General features: G+C 46.1%; 1 pseudogene; it reads left to right on the top strand.

Annotated features, from left to right (window-relative positions):
* The first annotated feature begins 5,346 nt into the window (after positions 1-5,346).
* LOC618420 (mast cell protease 1A-like) lies at positions 5,347-7,296 on the top strand (annotated as a pseudogene).
* The last annotated feature ends 1,876 nt before the right edge of the window (positions 7,297-9,172 follow it).

Genomic DNA, 9,172 nt, shown 5'->3' with positions numbered 1-9,172 from the left:
CTTCTGTTAGGTCCATACCATTTCTGTCCTTTATCGAGCTCATCTTTGCATGAAATGTTCCTTTGGTATCTCTGATTTTCTTGAAGAGATCCCTAGTCTTTCCCATTCTGTTGTTTTCCTCTATTTCTTTGCATTGATTGCTGAAGAAGGCTTTCTTATCTCTTCTTGCTATTCTTTGGAACTCTGCATTCAGATGTTTATATCTTTCCTCTTCTCCTTTGCTTTTCACTTCTCTTCTTTTCACAGCTATTTGTAAGGCCTCCGCCGATAGCCATTTTGCTTTTTTGCATTTCTTTTCTATGGGGATGGTCTTGATCCCTGTCTCCTGTACAATGTCACGAACCTCATTCCATAGTTCATCAGGCAGTCTATCTATCAGATCTAGGCCCTTAAATGTATTTCTCACTTCCACTGTATAATCATAAGGGATTTGATTTAGGTCATACCTGAATGGTCTAGTGGTTTTCCCTACTTTCTTCAATTTAAGTCTGAATTTGGCAATAAGGAGTTCATGGTCTGAGCCACAGTCAGCTCCTGGTCTTGTTTTTGCTGACTGTATAGAGCTTCTCCATCTTCGGCTGCAAAGAATATAATCAATCTGATTTCTGTGTTGACCATTTGGTGATGTCCATGTATAGAGTCTTATCTTGTGTTGTTGGAAGAGGGTGTTTGTTATGACCAGTGCATTTTCTTGGCAAAACTCTATTAGTCTTTGCTCTGCTTCATTCCGTCTTCCAAGATTGTGACATACGTTGCAATAATTTTTCACAAGTTTGCTGCCTGTAAATCAAATATGCTTGTACTCATTTTTGATATAGAAACATTAAAAATTACTTTTTCAAATAATAATTTATTTATCAGCCTTTCTTAGAATGTTTCTGGATTTCTAGTCATTACCAGAAAGGCTTTTCCCACTCTCATATGAAGGAATTTCCTTGTGCTTATTTCCAGCGCATGTATGGTTTTATGCTGTATATTTGAAAATACAAATATCTATTCAAACTTTATTCTGGTGGTTTCTATGAAGTGTTACTCTAACTTAACCTCTTAACAAATGACTTGTTCAAAAATCTTTGTTAAAAGTCCATTTCTCCCCTCATGATTCGAAATGCTACCTTATTAGAAACTACATTTCCATAGATGCTTGTGAACGTTCCTGAGATCTTTCATTCTGTTTCACTAGTCTCTGTCTGTTCATCATTCAGCTCCACACTGTCTTCCAGAAAGTTTTTAAACTCCCATAGGCTGTCTCCCACACTATTCCTTTTCCTTGGTGGCATAATTTCCCTAGTGATTCTTTCATACTGATTTTTCTCAGAAATTTCAGAGATTGTCTAGGACTTGTATAACATCAAGAGAAAAATTAGATTGATTTTTAAAATCACATTATCTTATTTTATATCATACTTATGTATTATCTTTGGGAGAATCAGAACCTTTTTTTGGTGTAGATCCATCCAATCCAAGAACTAAGAACACCTTGATGTTTCTAAGTCTGTGTTTTTCAGAAGTACTTTAACATTTGTTTTGTTTTTCAGAAGTACTTTATCGTCTTGCACAGATACGTTTTTTACAACTCTGGTTAAATTTTTCCTAAGCGTCGTGTCTTCCTCTGTTGCTACTGTACAGATTTTCTTTTCAGTGATCTTCAAGCTGGTTATCATTTGTTTAGGCGAAAGGTACACGTTTCCAGTTTTTTTATTTTTTTGATTTTTGGCTGTGATGGGTTCTGTCGCTGCGTATGGGCTCCCTCGACTTGCCCAGAGAGGGCGCTACTCTAGCTGTGGTGCGTGGGCTTCTCACCGAGGTGGCTTCTCGTTGCAGAGCACAGGGTGCACAGCTTTAGTTGCTCAGCAGCATGTGGAATCTTCCTGGACCAGGAAGATTGGCAGGTGGATTCTTATCCACTGGACCACCAGGGTAGTCTCTGTACAGATTTCAATTCTGAACCAATCTCAAGCTTATAGAAAAGCTACAATTGCAATACAAAAACTTTTGTTTTCCAGAACCATTTGCAAGTAAAGTTACCGACATGATACTTCATTGCTTTTCAAATACTTTAGAGTGTAATTCCTAAAACAAGGACATTCTTACAGAACCACATTCAAACCATCAAACCCAGGAAATTAACATTGATGTCATCATCTAATCCTCAGACGCAGAGAAACCTGGCTCATCACCTTTAATGTGCTGACTTATCTGATTAGTCTACAAAGAGATTCATACAACATATCTCTCAGCCCTCTTCCACAAGTGCAAGACCCTGCTGCCCCCAGCTAGGCTCTGGTGATCCACACCAGCCAGCCCCTTGGTACCAACAGCCATTTCACCATATTTGTCCTGCTCTGACATATCCTACCAGACTGCCCCCAAACCCATGATGGCCTATAAATTCCCCTTGATCAGAAACCAACTTGTAGCCCGTCCCTTGTGTGAACACCCTCTTCACCCCAGTGGGGCATCCACTCTGCACCACACATGTATTCTGGTTACCTGATCCAGGCTGCCCACTGCAGAGTAGGGTGAGAAGTGTGTGCACTCAGGAGAGAGGCCTGGCGTGAGCACATTCTCACTCCACACAGGCTTGGCGTGGACACCCCACCCTGGTGTGCTGTGGCTCTCCTGCCAGAATCCTTATTGGCAGTGGGCTTTGTTTCTTTAACATGTTGTTGCTTTTGTTGGGGGGGTGGGCAGGAGGTGTGAATCAAGATGTTTAGGACCTACAATATTTTCAACTCCATGACTCTCTTCACCTTTTCCATTATGAGGACATGACCAGGGTGATTTGGTTTGCAAATGGTATAGGGACATCAGAATGCCATTTTCTGGGTAGTGGTGGGGGAATTCTGCTTTGCCTCCCTGGCATCCTTTCTCACTTCATGTGGGATTCCCTTCCCACAGGCTCTTCTTCCCTGACTGCAACACTCCTAATGGGGGTGATGTCTAGGGCCCTTCTATTTTTAACTGGTAGGAGCTCTTGATTGCCTCAAGGAGTGGAATATGGTAGAACAGATGCCTTATGACATCAAAGTCTAGGTAATGAACACAGCCTGTGCCTGGCTCATTTCTTGGCAGATGCTCATCTGGGGGCAAAGCAAGCCCATATTGTGAGGGAGACTAACAATCCCACAAATGAAGACTGCTTGAGGGACCTTCATGGCAAGAAGCCAACATGCCCAGGGAGCAGCCAGCACCATCCACTCAGCATATGTGAGTGAGCCTTCAAGAGATTCAGCCTCCAGGCTTGAAGCCTCCCTGATACCAAGGGAGCAGAGGGGTGCTATCCACATTGCACCCTGACCAAATGCAGATTCTTGGGTAACAGTAACATTGCTGTTCTTTTTTAAACTACTCAGTTCTTTAGTAATGGCAATAAGCCCTCTTCAGCATCACTCTCACACCATTCTGTCCATCCCACACCATGAATCTCACCATCCTTGTCTGATCATGATAGTTTTGTCTCTTCAACCAGAAGCAAGAAATCTTATCTCCAATGCTTCCCACAGTCTCACACACAAAGGGACCTCAATCTACAATACCCTGGTGTAAATTCTTTTGCACAATGAAAGAAACTACAAGCAAGATGAAAAGACAGCCCTCAGAATGGAAGAAAATAATAGCAAATGAAACAACTGACAGAGGATTAATCTCCAATATACACAAGCAGCTCATGCAGCTCAATATCAGAAAAATAAACAATCCAATTGAAAAGAGGGTAGAAGAACTAAACAGACATTTCCCCAAAGAAGACATACAAATGGCTATTAAATACACGAAAAGATGCTCAGCATTGCCCATTATTAGAGAAATGCAAATCAAAACTACAATAAGGTATCATCTCATCCCAGTCAGAATGGCCATCATCAAAAAGTCTACAAACAATAAATGCTGGAGAGGCTGTGGAGAAGAGAGAACCCTCCTGCACTCTGGGTAGGAATGCAAATTGATACAGTCACTAGGTAGAACAGTATGCAGACTCCTTAAAGAACTGCTGCTGCTGCTGCTAAGTCACTTTAGTCATGTCCGACTCTGTGCGATCCCATGGACTGCAGCCTACCAGGCTTCTCCATCTCTGGGATTCTCCAGGCAAGAACACTGGAGTGGGTTGCCATTTCCTTCTCCAATACATGAAAGTGGAAAGTGAAAGTGAAGTCGCTCAGTCGTGTCTGACTCTTAGCGACCCCATGGACTGCAGGCTACCAGGCTTCTCCACCCATGGGATTTTCCGGGCAACGGTACTGGAGTGGGGTGCCATTGCCTTCTCCTAGGAACAAAATTATCATATGACGCAGCACCTCAGTCCTGGGCATATACCCTAAGAAAACCATAATTGAAAAAGGTGTATATACCCCAGTGTTCAGTGCAGCACTACTTGCAATTGATGGGACTTGGAAGCAACCTAGATGTTGCAACCTAGATCAACAGATGAACGGATAAAGAAACTATGGTACATATACACAATGGAATGTTACGCAGCTATAAAAAGGAATGCATTTGAATCCATTCAAATGAGGTGGATGAACCTAGAACCTATTGTATGGAGTGAAATAAGTCAGAAAGAGGAAGACACATATAGTATATTAATGCATATGTATGAACTCTTTCTATGTAATAGAAAGATGGTACTGATGATCCTATTTGCAGGGCAGCAAAGGAGATACAGACATAAAGAGCAGACTTACGGTCACAGTGATGGAGGGAGAATGTGGGATGACTTGAGGGTGTAGTATTGAAACATATATATTACCTTTTGTAAAGATAAAATAAATAGCCAGTGGGAATTTGCTGCATGATGCAGGTAACCCAAAGCCAGTGCTCTATGACAACCTATGGAGGTGGGATGGAGAGGGAGGTGGGAAGGCGGTTTAAGGGGGAGGGGACATTTATACCTATGGCTGATTCATTATGACATATGGCAGAAACCATCACAATATTGTAAAGCAATTTTCCTCCACTTAAAAATGAAATAAAATTGTTAAATAAATAATGACCCTGGTGATCTAAAGAGAACCACAGAAATGAAGACATTCTTGAATCTTTCATCATGAGCGCCAGGATGTTGGGTCTCAAAGATCTGGTACTTGCTGATACGACCTCTCACTACTCCTACTTGTAGCGATTTTCTTGTTTTCTGCCGAGTAATGGCACTAAACCAAGAGCTTATGGGTGCCTCTGTGGTGACCACTAAGTACATACTCCACTCAGACCCCAAGACCTGATCAGACAGAGGTGTAAGGCTTTCAGAAAAGTCTCAGGTGGTAAAAACCACACCAGAGCAGACACTTAGGATTAAAAGACCAGACAGAAGCAGCAGCTATTCAGAATCTGATCAGCCTTCCTAGAGAGATGGTCCTGTTCCTGCTCCTGGCGGCCCTTCCTCTGTTCCCCACTGGGGAGGCAGGTGAGTGACAGTCCCATCCTCAGAGGCCCAGACCCACCCCACATGGCACAGACCTGCTCAGATGCTACACTCATGCACGCCCTGGCCCTGGTCCATGTAAGGAAATTTCTGAATTCAGGTCAAATTCCCTCAAAGCCCAACAAATCTGGGCCCCATCTCCCCTCTCTAGCCTTTGGCTCCATGAGCACAGCGGGCAGGCTGGAATCTTTCTTTCAGGGAAAATCATCGAGGGCCAAGAGGCCAAGCCTCACTCCCATCCCTACATGGTGTTTCGTCAGTTCAAGACTTCAGGGAAACGTTACAGCTATGGGGGTTTCCTCATGCATGAGGACTTCGTGCTGACAGCGGCTCACTGCCTGGAAAGGTGAGGAGCAGTGCCGGGCCCCCAAACCTCTGTTGAGCCCTCCCAGGGAACCCTCTTCTCAGGGGCTGCTGATCTTGGCTACCAGCAACACAGGAAGTTCTTCGGAGGACAGGTGAGCCTTGGGGAGAGATGGACAGGTCAATGCCAGTGATGCATAGAAAGAAGGAACTGATCAAACCTGAGACAGAAGGAAGCCAAGGTTGTACCTGGAGTCCAGAGTGCAAATGTGAGAAGTTCACGTTTTCCTTAGAGACAGCCAAGCCTGTGCAGGATTGAACACCCTCCGTGGACTCCAGGAACTACCACCCTGCCCAGGCTGCCAGAAGCAGGCAGCACAGAGAAGCCCAGACCCAGGGTCCATTGTCTAGAATTCTCTCCCCAGACCTGCCCTGTTCCCAGCAGTGCTCTGTCCTTCAGGCTCCTGGTCTGTATTTCCTGTGACTCCCCTTCCCTCTCTGCTATGTATGCAGATAAATTAAGGTCACACTGGGGGCCCACAACATCAAGAAGAAGGAGAGGACCCAGCAGGTCATCCGGCTAAGAAGAACCATCCCTACCCAGGCTATAATAGTGAGACGTATGCCAACGACCTCATGTTACTGCAGGTGGGACACGCGGCTGCACTGGTTCTGGGACACTTTCCTCCCAGGGTTCTGCATCCCCCATGACTCATCCCTGACCTTCCTTCTATACGTCCCCTTCTGTGGTCCCAGGGCTGGTGGAAGGCAACTCCACAAATGTCCTGCAGTTTCTGTGGGCCGTCAGTAGGTGAGAATGCCTTTCCTCTGCCTTCAGCTGAAGAGAAGGGCCAAAGTGACCGCTGCTGAGAGCACCATCAGCCTGCCCAGCAGCTCAGATATGGTGAACCCAGGGATGCTGTGCAGTGTGGTTGGCTGGGGACTCCTCCGTGTGAATGGCTCCACCGCAAACAAACTGCAGGAGGTAGAGCTTGAAGTCCAAAGGGATGAGAAATGCAAATCTCGCTATGAAGTTTACAACACCGACACCCAGATATGTGTGGGGAACCCAAGGATGAGGAAGAAGGCTATGAATGTGAGTAACACACCTTTATGCACGCAAAGCCCTGGGCACAGCCAAGCTGTGGGGATGGGGAGCAGTGGGAATGAGCCTCGTCCCCAGCCTGTCCTCCTATCTGGTCTCTGTCCCGTGTCCCTGGGGGGTGAACACTGCCCCACAGTCACATATGGGTGGAGGCTTCCTGCAGGAGGAGGGGGATTGTCAGGGCCAGATTGAAACATCAGGACCAACAAAGCCCTGATATCAGCCAGGGCCCCTAACAGGGACCACACCCCAGGGTCGCAGGGAGACCAGACCTGAAGAAGGTGAGCTCAGCCCTTGCTCTCTCTGCCCCCAGGGTGACTCTGGGGGCCCCCTTGTATGTAATGGTGTGGCCCCGGGCATTGTGTCCTATGGACAAGATACACCTCCAGATGTCTACACCAGAATCTCAAGGTTTCAGCAATGGATCAAAGAAACAATGAAAATGTACAGACTGCAGGGACCAGACTGAGGTCCCCCAGGATTGATCTGTCCATCTTCCCTGGAGTAGAGGTGTTGGGTGGAGGAGGGCTGCCTGGAACTTAATAAAGTTTTATCTTTTGAGCAGAAATCACTGATTCCTCCTTTATTCACATACTCTTTAGGCACCTACTCTGCCAGGGAAACATCTGTTCACATTTCTGATCTGTCACCAGCTTCCCCCTCCGGCACATACACCACCCCTCTCACCCCCACCTTCCATCTCTGGAATAAAACTTCTACTGTACCAATAGCCAGCTCCCTCCAGCCACATGTCCCCAGTGCCAGCTCCCCCTCAGGCTGCCCGTGAGCTCCATCAGAGAAGGGAGACCCCTCCTCAGGAGTATAGGTGTCTCTCGATTCCCACCCTTGTGTGTCATCCATACGCCCTCCTCCTCGTCCACACCTACTCCCCTCCCCCACATCCCAGTGCCCAGGGGGCAACAGAAGAGAATCCAGATTTGGAAAGGGGATCCCCAGAGAAACTCTGGGGTTGAGGGGGCACTTGTCCACCCTAACAGAAATGGGGAGGTTTACAAAGGTGTGGTTCACCCCATGAGTGTTCCGTCCCTGCATCAGAGCAGGCAGAGGTCAGAAGCCTGAGAAAGTTTCAGGATGCCTTCAGTATTCCCTGGTGGCTTAGACGGTAAAGCGTCTGTGTGCAGTACAGGAGACCCGGGTTCAATCCCTGGGTCGGGAAGATCCCCTGGAGAAGGAAATGGCAACCCACTCCAGTATTCTTGCCTGGAAAATCCCATGGACAGCGGAGCCTGGTAGGCTACTGTCCATGGGGTCGCAAAGAGTCAGAAACGACTGAGCGACTTCACTTCACTTCAGTATTCCCAAGCTCAGCTCAAGTGCCTGTCACAGCCCTGTCTTGGAGTCCTGGGCCCAGGGCCCTGTGCAGCCTCTGGTGTCCTGAGGGCACATCCTCCTTCAGCCCCAAGTGACCTTGAGGGAGCTTTTCCACCTTGGGCTGAGGTAGCTGCTCCCACCTTCATTGCTCGCATGTGTGTGTGTGTGTGTGTGTGTGTGTGTGTGTAAATATATTTATCTCCAAAGAAAGTCACTGTAAAGCAATATTTGGTTTCATGGTATCCTAAAGTTTCAAAGGTGTCTATACCGATAGACTATTGGATATATTTTTTTTTCTATTTTTCATCAATCTTGAGGTTTTACTACAGGTACATATTGAGAAAACCAACATCACTTTTAAAACATACACCTTAGAGAGCACTGAGGGGAAGTGGTTTGCTGAACATGAGAATGGAGAGTGAGCTTCAACCATCACAAAATGTGTTTTGGGTAGAAAGTAACACATATTCATCAAAACAATATTCCTCATAAATGGAACATATTCATCACAGAAAGACAACTAAAACAGAACATATATATATCAGAAAATAAAAATTACTAAGAATTTCACAATCTCAGATCATCATCACTAATGCTTAAGCATATTTTCTTCCACTATTTTTCTATTTATTCATAAGATGCGCTTGCTTCAATTCCCTTGGGATTGGGTTGTTTAGAGCTCCTAATGCCATCCTTTCCATTCCTCTTTCTTCTGTCCTCGTACTGGTGAGAGTGTGGGGGGTCATCTGCACATGTTTAGGATGGCCTGGCCCAGAAACAGCAGATATATGGCTCTCTGGCCTCTGGACAGGGAATACTTAGTGGGCAGTAAGTATTAGATGATGGGCATCTGTTTCCCCTTCACCACTCACCAGTCACCAGTATTTCTGGAGAGGAAGCCCCTCCTGACTCACAAACACCCTGATTCAGGTGGGACAGACCCCAGGTGAGCTTGAGGGGCGCTGGATACCTCAGCAAAACCCAATCATGTCCCTCATTGCTGAAGGACCCAG

This window comes from Bos taurus, chromosome 21 (genome assembly GCF_002263795.3).
Source record: "Bos taurus isolate L1 Dominette 01449 registration number 42190680 breed Hereford chromosome 21, ARS-UCD2.0, whole genome shotgun sequence".
NCBI classification, from domain to species: Eukaryota; Metazoa; Chordata; class Mammalia; order Artiodactyla; family Bovidae; genus Bos; species Bos taurus.
The sequence above is the reverse complement of the archived record's forward strand: the minus strand, read 5'-3'. Positions and strand labels throughout refer to the sequence as shown.